Source organism: Bemisia tabaci, chromosome 2, assembly GCF_918797505.1.
Source record: "Bemisia tabaci chromosome 2, PGI_BMITA_v3".
Lineage (NCBI taxonomy): Eukaryota > Metazoa > Arthropoda > Insecta > Hemiptera > Aleyrodidae > Bemisia > Bemisia tabaci.
In genome coordinates this window covers 29,756,604-29,775,099 of record NC_092794.1, presented here as the reverse complement: position 1 = coordinate 29,775,099, position 18,496 = coordinate 29,756,604, and the positions used below count along the sequence as shown (strand labels likewise).

General features: G+C 39.2%; 1 protein-coding gene and 1 long non-coding RNA gene across 5 annotated transcripts in view; one reads left to right on the top strand and one right to left on the bottom strand.

Moving 5' to 3' along the window:
* Positions 1–229: 229 nt before the first annotated feature.
* LOC109038525 (very long chain fatty acid elongase AAEL008004) overlaps positions 230–18,496 on the top strand; it is a 324,320-nt gene continuing 306,053 nt past the window's right edge. Inside the window, exon 1 of one of the 4 annotated variants that reach the window (XM_072297087.1) lies at positions 230–508. The gene's annotated coding sequence lies outside the window, so the exon portion shown is untranslated. The remainder of the gene's footprint in view (positions 509–18,496) is intronic. The other 3 variants (XM_072297083.1, XM_072297086.1, XM_019053598.2) reach the window with 3 other exon arrangements.
* LOC140224047 (uncharacterized) lies at positions 4,431–17,195 on the bottom strand. The gene is made up of 2 exons (XR_011899285.1): positions 10,312–17,195; positions 4,431–10,269 (listed from the first exon to the last, which is right to left on the bottom strand). It is a non-coding gene; the product is annotated as an uncharacterized lncRNA (long non-coding RNA).

Sequence of the window (18,496 nt, the reverse complement as noted above, 5' to 3'; positions counted from 1 at the left end):
CTGTCCATACTCTCCCTATACAGGTACTCTACATAAAACCTCTCGGTGACCGATGACCGAGGTGATGACTGCTGGAATTCTGCAACTTTTGACGCCTCTATTCACTCTATTCTTCTTATCAATTATCCTTGGAAGCCTTGGGCGGCAGGGCGGCAGAGAGAGGGGTGCGCCTCGATTTCACCTTTCGATTTCGTTGCATTCGTGATCGTATCATAGCTTTATTATTCTATGATCGTGTAGGTTGTGTGCTATGAATGGAGCTGTGCAGTCTAGTGTAGCAATAGCGATTGACTTATCAGTGTCGGCCGTTCGCGGTAATGTGTGCTTTTTCCGGCAGATCTGGCGATATTCTAGTTTGTTCTAAGTCGCGAATTGCTCGCGGAATGTTCGTGCTGAAATTTCGCGAGTGACTGGAACAAGTCGAACAAGATCCTGTCATTAAAACTAAGAACCGGTCCGTATAATCGTCCAAGTACCTAGTAGGGAGTGGCTTCTGTTGGATTTCAAAGTAAGTAGAAACTGTCTGTGTCTGCTTTAGCATGCACGCTTACACGATTCATAGGGTTTCTTTCAATAGCAGTGTGCGGATCTCACGGACCCAATTTTGTCCGTGGGGTTCCCGGTCGATTGATTACGGCACCTTTTTTCGCAGCTCTAACCTCCAAAGTAGAGCACAGCACTAGTTCAAGCTGAATTTTATTTTCTTATCCAAGTATTGTGGTTGAACTGCAAGGTTTTCAATCAATAAACATGAAATTCCCACGAAAAGTAGGCTACCTTACAGATATCTGCAGGTTACCTCCACCAATTTGATTTTTGTATGATCCCCTGTGTTGAATTTATCTATCTCCTGTGCCCAGCAATGGCCACCTGTGTAACCCAGTTCCAATACAGCCCTGAAATTACCTACCTTCTTCTGCTTGTATCATGTATCCTATCCGTCTAGTGGTTGCTGAAAGTCTTCAATTTTTCGAGCTGTGACCTGCTGTCAAATACAAGTTGAGAACTGCACACTTGTATTCTGGGTCAACCATCATGAGTTCTTTAAGTTTGTCAGAGATGCTGGCCCTCCTTTTCGGAAAAAAGAAGTATGATTTTGAACCTTGTAGGCGACTAACCCATAAATTGTGGCAACTGGGTGCTCTAGAGCGACCAACCAGTATTCTTCAGGGTTTCAGGAAGCAACGAATGAACTTTTAGGAGGCTGTTGAATGCATGTGGAGTATGTTTGAGGATTGCGTCTTTCAGAGATATTCCCTACCATGGATCCATCAAAAACCTGCTCCACGGCAAACTCGGCCCACCAACCACCATCCTTCCAATATTTAAAATTTTTCCCGCCGTTCCTACTCTTCCGCCGCGAGCGGCGAGCCCAGTTAGCAGCCTAATAATCCTAATCTCGACGGTGAAACTACCAAACCGCGTATCTCGTTTGCGGTGTTTAAAAATCCACGCTCACATTTTATTTTTTATAAGTAGACCAAACCAATATCATTCCTTGAAATTTTCACGGAATTTTCTCCGCACAAAGAGGAACAATCACAGAAATTTTCAAGACTGGATGTTAAGTAGTTTTTCATTTAAAAAATAAAGTATGACAGGAAGTCTGCGACGTAGCAAACTGAGATACGTGGTTTGGTAGTTTCACCGTCGATATGCTGTGAATTTTCTGATAATATTTTGAGGCAGATTCAAGATATTCTGAAAATGTTGTGAAAATATAACATTCTCAGAAGATTTTCGTGAGAGACAAAACGAAATCCCCAGAATATTCTGGGGATATTTGAAAATCCCCAAAATATTGTACGAGGATCCTCGGGATATTTGAAAAAATGCTTGAAAAGTCAACAGAATATTGTCGGGATGATCTCAGGATATTCGCTAAATCCGTAAAATATTCACAGGATAACATGTGGACATTGTCATCAGAGCGTTATTAGTCCTCCCTCCCTATCCAGCAGTGGATGAAATGGGCCCTGAATTGACTCTACTGAGAACGTTGAAAGAAAATTTGCCATGAACCATCCAACCTTTCCAGCTTGTGCAAATATATTTTATAATTTTTTTGAAGGCACTAGGTACTTAGAACATTATGAAAAAACTGTAAAAAATTGTTTTGTTCTGATTTAGACAGATCCATTGATTTTAATTTTTTTATCTACTCATGAATAGTTGAAAAATCAGCGAATTTTTGGTCAATTGTGCACGCTTTAAGTACTGTCGTCAGGAAAAGTAGAAAACATATTTGCACAAGCTGGAAACATTGGATGGTCCATTGTAAATTTTCTTTCAACGTCCGCAAGGGAGTCACGAGTCAATTCAGGGATCATTTCATCCGCTGCTGAAAGGGGAGGTGATATATTTTTTTGTTGTCCTTAAGGAAAGCAGCTCAAACTGGTTCACGAGCAGATGGGACCCTTGAGGGCTACTTGAATGTAAAAAAAAAAAAAAAAAAAAAAAAAAAAAAAAAAACACATGCGTATGATCTGAAACCACTAGGATGGCTAAATAACAAGTGTTTCCTTTCAATGTCCTGAATTTTACAATGAAAATTAGTCGTTAAAAACAACATTTAAAGCCATGAAAACATGATTGCATTGAGATGTTGCAAGTCTCAATGAACAATTTTTTTTTTTCTCAAAATGTTGCCATTCTTTCATGTTGCATGGCACTGCAATTTGACACCTACTTGTATAGCTGTAGGTGCCTCATTTAATTCATCAAAGGTAAGTAGGTATAAAATTTTTTCAGAGAAACTCAAAAGGACATTATTTAGGTACATACGTGATGCAGAACTGAACTGCTGTCAACCAGCTTGCCTTGAAAAGAACATGGTTTTGGCTGTTATAAAAGAGAATATTTGTATGAATCCTTTTTTAAAAATTATACGCATTGGTACCTGTCTCCATGGAAATAGACAGTAAGTACAATTGGAAAAACATACGTTGAAAGCAAAATTTCACGAACAAAAGAAGCTTTATTCATACTCAATATTAAAAATAGAGTAGTAATCATAGGAACAAAATAAATAAATAAATAAATACTTTTAGGTAGTTAAAAACAGTTTTTGAAAATCTTTGAAACACTCTTATAAATAATTAAATTTGGTACAAAACAGCGGACAAACATTTATGAGAAATTATTCCTTGCTGGGATTTATCGGGTTCCAATCCATCGTAATCACACCGAAGATACATTGACTATTGGGAGCTCATCACAGTTACGATTGATGTTGTTGCCATTGTGATTGAACCAACGGGAATGAAGTAAGATATGAAATAGAAATAACAGGTTTGTCCACTCTGAAAATGAAAATAAAATGGATTAGTTAAATAAGTTGTACGGTGGGCCATTTTATTGTTTCGGATAAGTTCTTTGATTGTATTTAGCCTCAGCTATTGATCTTTGTTGAAAACACTAACTTTACTGGTAGAAAAGCAAAAAACATTTAGCCGTCGATACGATTATGAGGCACATGGAAAAGCTGGGGAGAACTAGATCCAGCTCTCCACAGCAAATACAGGAAAAAGCATCTCTTTTCTACCTTCAAAGTTGTGTAGTCCTGGCTTCACCAAGTATGAAGAGGTAAAGGTTTTCTGCAAAACTAGCTGTGCAAGATCTCAGATCAGATCTGACATTCGTGTTTACCCCTTTAGGCAGACGATTTTGAAGCTAGCGTAAAGTATAGGCAGTAGATATACTGTCTCAATCTGACACTCATTCACTAAAATGTGTCAAAAAATCAGAATATTATATACTTGAAACAAATAGGCAGAGGATGATAATGAGCTAACAAGGTTAGGTTCCATGACGGATCAAGTCGTGCTAAGGAGATGGAAAGTTCGGTTCCTGCCAAGCTCACGGATAGAGTTCTTTCCAGAGTTCACAAAAGTATAGAATGAGACGGAATGCGGGTCATGTTTCAAGGATTTCGAATTTTCGAGAGTTTGAAATACGTGTAGCTTTGAGTCCGCATGGAATGGGTTTCAGTCGAACACATAAGTTATTCTACAGTCAAAATGAACATGAAGGATGCAAACTACTAAATCAGGATGAAGAATTTATAAAGTAGATCAACTCAAAAGTTGTTGGTTAATTTTCTCAAGCTTTAATAAAACTAGAAGGTGGGCAGTATCTTTTAAAATGAACTGAGTGTAAACGACTTTAAAATTGGGAAAACCGTTCCTAATTTTTTAAAATTAGCAAAATGAGCAGGCTAAAGTTTACACCACATTCAGGTGGTTTGGACTACTCTTCAGCTTTCCTAGAGTCCAGGCACATTCAAATTCATGTATTTCAAATTTTCATTTCATTTATTTATTTATTTATTTTATTTTTTTTATTTTTTAATTCTCTCTTATTTTTTTTAACTTTCTGCTTTTTTTGACTCACATTTTTTTTATTTTTTTTTTTTTAAAACCAAATTCCTGTTTTTTATAATTGCGTTTTTTTCCAGTTTTAATCATTTGGACCTTTTTCTAGTTTGAATTTATGTCGATGCATTTATGTTATCTATTATTTTATTATTATTATTATTTTGTGTGTTTTCTTTTTTTCCCCCTTTCTTTTTTCTTTTATTATCAGTTGAATTTAATTTTATGTCTGATCCGGCAGATTAATTGGGCATCACAATTTGCCGGGCAGATTAATATTGTTCTTTATGTAATGTTTTACTTTTTGAATAAAATATCTTATCTTATCAGAAAAGAACATACGTACCCAAAACAGCCCCTACAGCGCGCGCATATTTTATGATATTTTATTAATAATTTTACAATTGTATTTTGTAGTATTTTTACAACTAAAATGTAAATATTTAGTAATTGCTTCAAAATTATTTTTCAACAACATTTTTATTTAAATATTGCAAAAATATTTTAAAAATAATTAATTTTAATATTTTAAAAATTTGATTTAAAAGATATTGTAAAACTGTTTTTACAGTATTTTCGTGAAAATATTTTCCAAACAACGGCAATATTTTTAAAATATTTTCAAAATATTTTGTTCTACCTGGGCACCCATAGAGGGTGACTAAGGTCGAGAAACATTCAAAAGAGCTACCTTCAGGTAAAGAAAGGCCGCTAAAATCGACATCCCGGCCAATTTTCACATTGTGGGAATCCAGGTACAACTATAATTTTTTGATATGTTGTATATATAGGTAAGAGCTGTTACGTACGTCAATATGAAAGTTGTACTCCACTTTCTTGTACCTTGAGCGTGGCAATTTATCGAATTTTTGCCATTTTTGGCTCTTTGGGACGATTTTTCTCGAAAATTTGGCAAGGTAGGAAAAAGTTTCACTGAACGTTTTTTATTCATTTTTTGGCGTTCTTTTTAAAAAAGTATACGGTTCTTAGTTTGAATTGATTTCTGCGTGTGTAAAATTGAAAAATCCCCTAAAAATGGGCCAAAAATGGCAACAATGGGCCATAAGGCCCCTTAAAATTTATCGGAAGCCCTTAAAAAGGCCAGAAACGGAATGTTCGCAAAAAAATACATAGGAATCATCAGCTGAAAGAGTGGTAACAGTCGAAAAAGTCGACGAAAATAACTATTTTTCGATGCCGAGGTTCTGGGTTTGAGGCGTTGTTGCACCTTTGCATGGGCTCTGTTCGGTAAAATATTTGGCATAAAGTCTACCTAGGACTAGTACTTTGAAAATATGAAACATTCAGCAAAATCCAGGTGGGGCCGGAAAAGGCCCAAAACGATACTCCTCCTTTCCCGTCTTATTTTTTCTTTACGATAATTTGAACTGGAGATACGATTTTTTGAAAATAGGTCAAATTTGACCTTTGACCTATCATAACTCTGTCAAAATTTAAGATATTAATTTGCGGCTTGCCCAAATTTCTTAGTTTTTTATGTTCTTTCTAATGATGTATCTCAAGATAGGGGTTATCATTTGAAAAAAAAGTTGGGGGCCCCCGCGCCCCCCCCCCCTGAGAGGGGGACAAAAATTTTGACCCCCCCAGAAGATGGTCTCCTTTAAGATAGAAACATTCCCAAAGTTTCGTTTTTCTATCTCTAACCGTTCAAAAGTTACGAGGGGGGGGGGGGGGGGGGTACGGACTTTTGGGACACCCTGTTTAAGTGTCCGCTAAAATATTTTTACCTCGTCGGTGTGATATGTTACACGCCAGTTCCGCCGCCACGCCAAAAATGCGGGGCGAATCACTTTAGGCAAAAAAGAGCGACATATACCTCCGAGCTAAAGAAAAACCCTGCTATGCAACTAGCTGGATGTTGCATTTTCTTCGACGAAACATTAGCTTTTGACTCTAGTAAGCAATATTGTTGTTTGAAATGTTCGGCTGTTTCAAATTAAATTGCGTATACAATTCTGAACGAAATTTTTCCTTGAAAATTCGTGTTTTTCTCATATTAATAATACAGGGTGCGGCAAAAGTCCCGGGACGGCTGTTTATTTTTTAAACGGCTAAACGTAGAAAAACGAATTTTGGGGGATGTTCTTGGGTCAAAGTAAGCTACTTTTTGGCACTCCCCAAAATTTGTTTGGGGGCCCCCCTAGGGGAGGGCGGGGGGCAACTTTTTTTTTTCAAATAGCAACCCCCCCCCTTTGTGATACCTCATTCGAAAGATAATAAAAAAAGAAAATTTTTGGCGCAAACCGCAGGTCAAAATGTTCATTTTTGACAAAATGGCGGCCGGTCAAAGTTCAAAATGGCGGAAATTTGGCATCTCCGTTGTTTATTGACGGATTGGTGTGAAACTCGGAATCCTACGGTTTTTCGAGATGAGAAAAACGCTTCTGGTATTGGTTTTTCAGAAAAGTCATTCCTTTTCAAAATGGCGGCGGTCAAAATGGCGGCCTCGAGCGGGAAGTGGATATTTAGGCTGCATATCGTTGGATTTGCATGAAACTTGGTATCTGGAGGTATTTCGGCACGAGGAGAACGAATCTTTCATCGGATATCTGAAATTTTGACCAATTCCAAAATGGCGGCGGAAAAATTGCGGGAAATCAGTTTTACGGCTCTTTACCGATGGATTTGCATGAAATTATTTGATATTTCAAGAATCTAATGAAAGATTCCTTTGACGAGCCAAAAACCGCCAGCATATCGAATTTCATGCAAATCCATCGGTAAAGAGCCGTAACACTGATTTCCCGCAATTTTTCCGCCGCCATTTTGGAATTTGTCAAAATTTCAGATATCCGATGAAAGATTCGTTCTCCTCGTGCCGAAATACCCCCAGATACCAAGTTTCATGCAAATCCAACGATATGCAGCCTAAATATCCACTTCCCGCTCGAGGCCGCCATTTTGAAAAGGACTGACTTTTCTGGAAAACCAATACCAGAAGCGTTTTTCTCATCTCGAAAAACCGTAGGATTCCGAGTTTCACACCAATCCGTCAATAAACAACGGAGATGCCAAATTTCCGCCATTTTGAACTTTGACCGGCCGCCATTTTGTCAAAAATGAACATTTTGACCTGCGGTTTGCGCCAAAAATTTTCTTTTTTTATTATCTTTCGAATGAGGTATCACAAAGGGGGGGTTGCTATTTGAAAAAAAAAGTTGCCCCCCGCCCTCCCCTAGGGGGGCCCCCAAACAAATTTTGGGGAGTGCCAAAAAGTAGCTTACTTTGACCCAAGAACATCCCCCAAAATTCGTTTTTCTACGTTTAGCCGTTTAAAAAATAAACAGCCGTCCCGGGACTTTTGCCGCACCCTGTATGTAAACGTTTGAAAGCTCATACGAGTTTTCCCCTAGCGCTATCGTATTCGAGAGCGTTGAGAAAGCGCTTATGTGCGTAGGTCGATCAACTCCAATGCGGAATCGAGTTGTCCGACAAAAGAGGGAACGACCGCACTCCGAACTGCCGGAAAAGCGCGAAGGTCGCCTGGTCGCGGTTTCCATCGCGTTTCGAGTGAAACCTTCTCTTGGCGTCAATTTGGCGGCGGGATTTGCGCGGTTGCTGTTCGGCGGAGTTAGGTCGGTGCTCCGTCTCACCTGTCGCCGGCCCGGGAGCGACTTTTTGAAAATCAAGTTCGAGCACTCCCTGGCGTGGTGGCGAATGGCGCTGAACCGGTGTCGAGAACTTGTTCCGACGCAGATTAGAAGCCTAGGATCGCGAGCAGGTTGGTGGGTTAGGGCTGTTCTATCGGTTGTCGGCAAGCTACCGAAACAGTTCCATCAAGAAAAAGTTACGATAAGAGCGCTCTTACCGACAGCGATCAGAGTTTTCGGAGCTGACGAAAAAAAGCTGTTGCCATTTGTACATCTATTTTACGCGCCGTCGCGCCGCGCCAGGCAATCTGACAAACCGACACACGGGGCAACAATGCATTCAACGATATCATCGCCACTGTCGGTACAGCCACCAGTTTCGGTAAGAGACAATACCAATAGCGTTTCAGCAAGAATTCGTTTGAACACCTCCTGGTTGGTCCTGAGGCGGCATGCAGCCGTGGTGCCTGTGGCATGAGTTCTAGGGGGAGGGGCATGCAGAAAAGGGAAATGATGAGGGGAGTCTGATTTGCAATGGCACCTTTCCGGTAAGACGAGACAAGTAGAGACCCTCCACTACAGATAGCGATGCCGTTGAAAATGCAGTGGAGCTCTCGCATACTTGGATGCCACGGGGTTTCACAGTTTGTGTACTTTTTCCTCTGACAATTTTTCGGAAAAACACGATGGTATGGTGTCAGTACCCTACCGACCCCAGTAGGACCCGAGGGGTCTTGGAACGCTCAGTCGTGGACAAAAATCTAGAACCAATACGTATGTCGTACTTATCCACAACCTTCAGCAGGCGTGAAAAGATCCATCGGGCCCTATGTACTAAGCATAATGACAATCATTTATCAGATGGTGAACTGCCGGATAATCTGATCCGGTAACTTATCGAATAATCCTCTGGGACCAATTTTGAATTCGAGGTGTGAGGAGTCCTTCATTTGGCATTGCCAAAATGAGCATTTCTGCCTGTTTTCCGCCTGATCGGTCTGTTCTATCCCACTTAATCTAATGTAATTTATTCCCAAAAAGGGGGGCTCTGCGGCAAACTACGGGCTTAACCTAGAAATTTTAATTCAGCTGCTTTTCTATGGGGACCAAAAGGAATGGGAAAAGTACTGGAAAGCTAAATTTTTCGAATTTTATGGTTTTTTGAAACAATCTAATGTGCGGGTTACTTGAATTGAGGAATCAACTAGTTGCTCATAAAATCCAAAAAAAAAAACGCGCGCTTAACATGCGTCCAGTTGGCACTGGAGGGGGCGGAGCCTCTCCCCCCTCCCCCCCTGAAAAAAAACAACTGGTGTGAAGAGGCGCACCGTTTTTCTCCATTGCTAATGATTCTTGAGATGAATGTGCATGGGTTGTCATCGTTTTTTTATGAAAAAAGTCAGAATTTGTGGATTTTTTTTTGGACTTAATCGATGCGATTTGTAGCAAGTTAGCTCCGACGTTGCCAGGCACCTGGGACTTTAGGTAGCAAAGAGCAAATTATACTTCCATTCTAAGGAAAAACACTGTATGACCATTTGAACGTTGCTAAACCCTCGAAAAAAACGTTTAGTTGTGATGAATGTTAAGAATACTTTTCCATGAAATGTTAATTCATTTAAATCAAATTGCGATTAAAATTCTCTGCGAAGTTGAAAGGAAAATGTTAGAACCTTTCTTTGAAAATTTTTATTTTGTCCAAAGAAATGTGGCAACGGCTATAAAGGGTCATACTGAAATTCTCCATAGTCTGGTGTCTTTAATCGTGTTAATGAAAGAGCTCATTTGAGTAGGGCATTAAATGGCGGTTTTGAGCCGAAGCATTTTTCTTGATTCCTATCGCGGATCCCGAGAAATTCTAACATTTTACAATAATTGGAACATTATTCTAAGTTAAAATACAGGGCGTCCCAAAAGTCTCTTCCACTCCCTTTAATTTTTTACCTAATTAATATTTTAAAACGAAACTTCCGGCATGTTCGTAGATCAATGTTAACCGCACGGAGATCAGAGAGAGGCCACTGATCCCAACTTTTTTTTCAAAAGGCAACCCCCCTCGGGACACATCAATCGAAAGGAGATAAACCAGAACATTTTTGGCGCAAACCGTACGGCGAAATCTTGCCCTAGTGGAAGTGAACGTCATGCGGCGGGAGGTCTGCAGGTGGTTAACCATCCGCGGCGGGGACTAACCTCATGCAACCCCAAGCAAGCACCCGCCGCATGGGGTCGCATGGAGTTCACACCCTGTTCCAGGTAAAGCTGCATGAGGTGACGGGTACTACCTCCCGCGAAACCCAGTAACCTCCCGCGGACCTCCCGCAGACCTCCCGCAAGCCCTAATCACCTCAAGCAAGGGCCAGCAACCCCATGCAGCTCACTAATTACACTGCCTCTGCACACAGTGGGCAGTTCCAGGTCAAAGGAAGGAGGAGTTGAGCTTAAAAATCAAATTTCTTTCTCCAAGAAGAGGAATTTACTAAAAAATTGAGTCAAAATTGCTCTAAAAATTGATATGGTATTTGAATCATGTTAATCCAAGGATTTCATCCTAAAGCTGGTCTCATTTCTGCGTTTAACACAGCCAGAAGTCAAGAAAATAAACTTCTAAGGCATAAATACATGTAATATACTTATGTCAAAAATCTGATGAGCCGTGAGATGCATGCCATCTTATGGAATCCAGGGCTCATCTGAAAATGGGCATGTGCTTTGGGCTGTTTTTTTTATTATTTTTTAAAGTCCTATTTAATTCTCTTTTGACAGTATTTGTCCACTCATGAATCCATATTTTAATAGAGCAAGGAAGTTAAAATTTCCGATGAGTCTTGAAATAAATGTGTTCATATGGAGCCCAGGGCTCATCTTAAAATGAACACGATGCCTTCATAAGAAAATGGATCCGTGAGTCAACAAATGATCTCCAAAAGAAGAATAAACAGAATTATTCAATTGTATAAATAACATCATTCCAGCCTTGTGAGTCTGAAATGAGTTTCCTGAGTAAAAAATAAGAAACTTGATTTTTGGCTAGTTCCTCCTTCCAAATCGATCATGTGTTTTCAGTTGTGGGGAGAAAATTGGATAATAACTCAAATGAAAAGCTCCAACAATCTTGTTTTCAATGAGTAAACGTGGGCTGTCCTTTAAAATCAAGTGACCCAAGGCTTACTTCCCTCTCTTCACACAATTAGGCACCAGAGTTCAACATCTTTCATAAAGGCACCTACTCACTGATTATGTCAGTTGATGGAGCTTTGAAAGAAAGTCACGGTCCAAAATTCCCATCACAAATTTCCCTTTCTCTTTCAGCATGCCAAGAACTAAATATTACCTGTACCTTTTCCACCCATGAACCTCCAGAAAATTCCAAGTCCAAGCAGTAGTTTTCACTTGCTTCCGCAGTGAGCAGAAAAATTCCAGGTTCCAGGCACATACTTAATGATCAGCTGGCGATTTTCACAAAATCTGCACCATCACTGGAACTAAAAAATTTACAAATGAAATTTTCATAGTCTACCAGGGTTATACTCTTTCACAATCGGTTTTACAAAATTTTTGAATTTTGAAAGATGATGCAATAATTCAAGTTAAACTGAGACTTTTATTTAGATGCGAGCACTCAATTTAGCTTAGTTAACAATCATAGATAATGTGCTATTAAGTTATTTTCTCCTCGTGAAATACCCATGAATATGCATGAGGAAACCAGATAAGGACCGCATATTCTCATTGATTTTAATTTTCAGCACCTGTTTATTCAGTTAAATTTTTACTTTCTCGCTCCCCTAGGGTAGAGAGGAAGTATTGTCATCCTCCAAGAAAAAAAAGAAAAAAAAGTTGAAATTTCATCATTTCTAGACGTTTTAAGGCCCCAGGAGTCAAAATAACCATACTTGAAAAAATGTGTGTCCGTCCGTCCGACGTCCCCCAAATCTGTCTACATCGATATCTCAGAATCTATCTGTTCGATTTCATTCAAAATTCTCACAGAACACCATATTTATGGTCTCCTTATGCACGTCAAACGATTTTGGGGTACGCTAAAATTTGAGGGGGCTAGGGTCAAATTGGGTTAAAGGTCCATTTTCAGCAAAATCACACGGAAAGCTCATTTTGAGGGACTGTAAATTTTGAAAAATGCCTTTAATTCTTCAAAAGTGGGCATCAAGCACGTCACCTGGGTCATTAATTTAAGTTCCTAAAAGATCTTTGGACTAAACTCAAAATTCAAGGGATTACGAGGCCCAAAAGTAGAGCACTTTGCTCCGCGACATCACACAAACAACTCATTTTCAAAGACTGTAAATTTAAAAAAAAATGCCTTTCATTTCTTCGAAAGTTGGCATAAGAGCACCTCCTGGTTCAATAATGTAAGTTCCTATGAGGTCTTTGGACTTTACTAAAAATTGAAGGGTTACGCGTCATACAGCGAGGAGAGCACTTCGGTCACACGGAGAGCTCATGGACTGCAGATTTTGAAAAAAATGCCTTTAATTCTTTGAAAGTTGGCTCAAAGGATTCTTGGACTAATCTCATAATTGCAGATGGGTCGATAGGAAACGCTCAATTCTCCGATAAATGAGTCGGAACGATTCTAGATAATAGCAGCAAACGCTTTGAGTCAGGTGAAACCTAGGAATTCAAATGCATTATATAATGCATCATATACTATTTCCAAAATTACTCCGTAGGTTTACACCAAGCAAAATTAGACAACTAATCAGGTACTTACATTACATAGGTACTATGAATCATCAAGCTAACGCAAGAACTGACACTTAGATCTTTATTAAAAACTAATATGTTTGTTGTTAATGAATTTAGAATCCCGGCAGATTCCATCTTTTGTGGTTCCTTTTTACGAGGTACTAAGCACAAATATAATATAATAATTCGGCACAAATATGACTGATTTAATGCTTGTTAATAAAGGAGGTTATAATTGTCATAACCTGAGGTTTGTTGACGTTTGTCGACAGCAGCAAGGAGATGGTGCTCTCGATTGTTTTCGCTTTGAATTACGGGGATACGCGGTAAGGAGATGGCGCTCTTGGCGGGCGTGTGGTGAACCTTCCAGCAGGTAGATTCGCCCGCCAAATTTAATATTTGGGAGATGCTAAGCGAAAACCGTTTAGTTTTAAGACTATTTAAACATCGAATAGTCATTCTACCCATTAAAGTAGATATTTGATGGCTTTTGACCGTGCTTAAGGAGAGATTATAATATAAAATCGTATCTGAAGTATGATGTCAATGAATCTAATGGATCCTAAGGAATCGTAGAAAAGCTAAGATTTTTACGGATCGCCGTCTTTGACAGTAGACTTTGTTAAACAATTACATCTTTAATTGAAGATGCCTCATAAAATCAACAAGTCGAGTCCGAATATATGAATTCATCACATATCGCAAAGACATTTACAATAAAGTTCAGTGGTTTGAATAAAAATTTCATAACTATTATCCTGCGATCAAAATTCCAATCAAACTTTATGATTTTGTAAAATTGGCAATATTTTTCTAAATATTCCAGTAAAAGTGTCTATGCCGGCGCTCCGCGTCGGCAAAAGCGAGAAAGTGTTGTGCGATCCTCGCACCACGATGGGGGCGAAGCCCCCCCTCCACATGCCGGCGCGAGGCGCCGGCATTTTCTATGTATTTTGTGGGTCTAATTTGAGCTCAAAAACAAATCAAAACCAAGAGTTAAAAACATGAGAGTCCAAGTCACTTTGAACGGTTCCTTTGTTTTCTCATCAACTCTTCCTTCATTCATGTGACGGCAGACGGAAAAGGCTCCAGGTTGATATGATTCGACTTAGCCTCTCGTAAGATTTTTGATCGCATTGAAAAAACGCTCAGATCCCTCCGCAGCTCACAAGCATTGCCTAAAGAAGAAACTTTAAAGTGACCAAACTTCTATAAATGCATAAGTAAGTAATCTCTCATTCTCTCTGTAATTTCGTGACATACTGGTAGGTATCAAATCAGTGCACATCATTCTTTTACGGTCGCCGGTTGGAAAAAAAAAAAAAAACAAAACAATTCACTTTTTCAAAACAATGATGCCAAATACGGTTTTATCGTGGCAAAAGACCCGCGGAATTCAAGTTTCACGCAAATTCACTGGCAAAAAACGAAAACATTAATTTTTGCCCCATTCTTAACTTCGACCGGCCGCCATTTCGTCAAAAAGCAAAATTTTGAATGACGGTTTGCTCCAAAAAAATTTGTTTCTTGTCTTCTCTCGATTGATGTATCACAGGGAGGGGGATGGGGTTGCCTTTTGAAAAAAAAGTTGGGGTCCGTAGCCCCTCCCCGTGTGTGGGTGGGCCCCAACGTTTTGGAGGCCCCAAATGTAGCCAGCATTGATCTATGAACCCCCTCAAAGTTTCGTTTAAAAATATTAACTAAAATTTTAGAAGGGGTGGAAGGGACTTTTCGGACGCCTCGTATTTTAATTTAGGATAATGTTCTAATTGAATTGGCACGTGCCTAAACGTCCAATGTGCATATTTTGGGATTTTCACTTTTTTCGCTCAATGCCATCTTCGAGGGTAGGTGCGTCTGCACGTAGACGAGCTCGACCTGTTTTGGGGGTTTTTGCTCCCTTTAGGGGGTCCGAACATCAAAATCGTGCAAAATTATTCCAAGTTCATTTATTTTTTTCCATGTGTGTGCTTGTTACATTTTTGGCTAGTTACTATCGGGGCAAAGGCATAATTTTTTTCCCTTTATTTCTGCGAAAAGGATATAGAGGGAAGGGGAAGCTGACAACTAGTAAGCAGACATTGTGAGAGAATTTTTCCCCCACATGAAGGGAGAGGGAAGGGAAAAGTAGATATATCCGGGTCAATATCTTAACTCGTCGAAACATGTATCTAATGGATTACTGCGGACTGTGATCTCGGAGAATGCAGGTTTTACCGTGAAGAGAGTCATTTTTTGAGGTGGGCTGGGGGCTTCTCACATAAAATTAACAGTTGATAAGAACCCGTCGACATTTTCTTTTATGCATCTTTACCAAAATTTCTAAGAATGCACGAATGAATTGGTAGTTTTTTCCTGATCAAATCAGTGTATGGAACATTTGAATGACGCCTGGAACATATCTAAGCAAATTAGTTTTATGAAAGGAGACTATAGATCTAAAAATTTTTGATGGAACGATAAGGGGGGAAAAAGAAAGTTCACCGTGAAATAAACTGCGCACAGACTTTCTACTCAGGCTCTGCTGCTTGATACACAATTTACACGTTCAAATTAGGGTCCCTTTATACCCAGAGTTAAGACAACTCGATTATCAGCTGACTGGCAGCCGGCCTTGGCTGGCCATGGAGGCCGAAACGAGTGCACCCAAACAAATGATATTGAGGAATAAGGATCAGGAATCCTGCGATGTCTGTCACACAAAAACAACAACATCAACAAATTGATCAATTAAAACGAAAATTAGATTGGTTTGTGAATAATTTCTTAATCTATTTTCATTTTAGACCGATGGAAATAACAATTTACTCTTGATAAACCACAATTAGGTAATATTTTCATTGTTCTTGTTCACATTCGAGGTACCGCCATCTTGGTGCACTCGTTTCGGCCTCCATGAGCGAGAACCAATCAGAATTGGATTCTTTTTTAGGCCACTTTCAGCCCAACCCTTGCCCAACCAAAAGTGAGTTGTCTTAACTCTGGGTATAAAGGGACTCTAGTTCAAATTGGGGAAAAATGAAAAATTAAGGTGTCTTCCACTTAAATATGTTGACAACAAGTGAGACTTTTTGCTGCCGTAGGTACCTTTTCCAGGTCTAATTCATTACACAGCCCTGCGTTTTTTTGGTCATGTCTTGTTGCATGGAATAACTTGATTGATTCTAGTGTATTTTTTAGCGCTGAGTTCGTGAAAAATATCAAAAAAATTCCATCATGTCAGGATTTTCTGCAAATTTAAAATTTTGGTTTTTTCAGGGGGAAAATTTCGAAAAAATTGAATTTTTTTTTTTCCAATTTAACCATTAATTTTGGTCTGCAGTATCTCTACTAAGTATAAAATAATCATTCCACGTCAAAAAGGAGCCGTAAAGAGTGATACTTGTCCGAATTTCATCAAATTTTATGCTCTTTTGGGTGATTTTTATCCTCCAAAAATCGTTTTCCGATCAGAATTTTTAAAAATACAACTCGGAAAAAATGTATTCCCCCTTAATTTACTTCCGTTAATACCCTCTAATCACCAGAAAAAATAAAACTCAAGTTTCTTAAATATTGGGAAGAGGGGGGCGGCGCCAAGATGTCATGACAGCTCTACGCGGCTCACGGCTTCTTCCCACCGCGCACCGCCGCGTCGCAGATTTCCTCAAAAATTCTGTAATATCACGTCGCTGATTTTGCACCATCAGCTCACTACTGATGTTACAAAACACATTTGGTGACTGTTTGCACCCTTTGGAAGCCATTTGACCGAAATTACGAATTTTTATGAACCGAATCTTGGGCAAACAACGTACCGCTTTATCGACATTTTAGCATCAGTAGGTCAGGATGAAAGCCCACTGAACTCGTGATAAAACGCTAGACAAGTTGAAACCTGTGAAAATGCGTTGAGGTAACTGTAGGATAGATAATCTTATCAGCTGTTTTTAATGATAAATATATGAGAGTGTCTTTTTGATAATAAAAGTCATAGAAGTGATTCGTAGTGTTCTTTTATTACAATCAACAATGGTTATGGGCCCAGAACATGAGTTTTGAAAGGCGTTTTCCAGCTCTTAAGTTTTTCTCCGAAAAAATTCCGAATTCTAGGAGTTATATTGTTTTTTTGGTGAGTTACATTTAACCTACAAGTTTTAACCTCAAAATGTCAAGTATGAATTTAGAGAAAATGAAAATTCCCATTTTCAATGGGAAAAACTTTGCGGATTATAAATTTCGTATGAAACTGATTTTGGAAGAGAAAGAACTACTTCTTTATGTAGAAAACGATATCAACGATTTACTTCAAAGAAGAAATGAACAAGATTCTGCATCTCTTATAACTACAATGAGAAAAAAGGAGCGGGAATGCAAATTCCTCCTGGTTCAAAGCCTACACGATAATATGTTGGAATATGTGCGAGACAAGGAAACGGCATTTCAAATGTTTGAGGCTTTGAAGAATAAGTTCGAAAAGAAGGGTATACTGTCTCAGACTTATTGTAGGAAGAAAATTCTTAACCTCAAAGGAGGGGTGGCGATTTGGGCCATTTCCGGCCCCACCTAATCCGGGACTTTTTTTGCTGTGATTCGTTACGTATACGTGTCAAGAGAAAGCATGCCAAGTTTCAGGCCGATCGGCCCAATATTCGGGGGGCAGGGGCCCCCCGAATTTTTAAGCGCAAAATAGGTTTTAATTTTGTAGCGCCGTCAATTTCGCTCGTATACAGATGAAAATTGGGTGCCAGGGGTAAAATTTTGCGTTCTTTCCATTTCCGCCGTCAAAATTGGCACTGGGGCAAAATTAAGGGGCATATCGGGGGGTTTTTCGCGATTTTTCGCGTTTTTTACCAATTTTCTGCGGTTTTCATGCTTTAAGTCAGAGATTTTCAGCCAAACGACCACAGATTTGATTTCTACGCAAAAAAGTACATAGGAACACCATGACCAACTAACACTCAACAGCGGATTTCTCTAGGAAAAACTGACCCACAAGTATGTGTTCACTCAGAAATTTTGAAAATAGCCATGTTTCGGGTACAGCCCAAGCTTGTAGCACTACCATATTCACATATGATACGCTCTAGGTCGACCCTGTTGATATTAGCGGGAACTTGAAATGCTACCCGCTTGGGCGGAGGGTCGAATTCTCCTCAGAAACGAATAAAAAGGCGATAAAATTACGTTTCACGTGAATTGTTGCGAGAGGAATGTTATTATATCGGCAACTTTCACCTCCAACTTATGTAATTTTTTGCGTGCTTTCCATTTCTGCCATGAAAATTGGCATCAAAGCAATTTAAAACGGGTTTTTTGGGGTTTTTTATCATTTTTTACAATTTTTTACCAGTTTTTTCCGGTCTTTAGCGGTTTTCTTGTTGGAAACCTCACCAAATGAGTCAAGCGACCACAAATTTTAATTTTTCTCAAAATACATTTACTATCACATCCATAAAATACGTCACGGATGAATCGTATAGCAGAAGAAATGTTGTGTAAAATCCTTATCTCTCATACTGAATCCTCGTCAGACCATAAGTAAGCAGCATCCTCTAGGCAGTATCCATAAGAGGATGACAGTCTTCGGGGCTCTTTTTCTTGATGTCGGCAAAAACCAAGAAACCACAGAACTGATATGCCACATGAGGTTTCAAACATGAAAGCCGCTAAAGACCGGAAAAAACTGGTAAAAAATTGTAAAAAATGATAAAAAACCCCAAAAAACCCGTTTTAAATTGCTTTGATGCCAATTTTCATGGCAGAAATGGAAAGCACGCAAAAAATTACATAAGTTGGAGGTGAAAGTTGCCGATATAATAA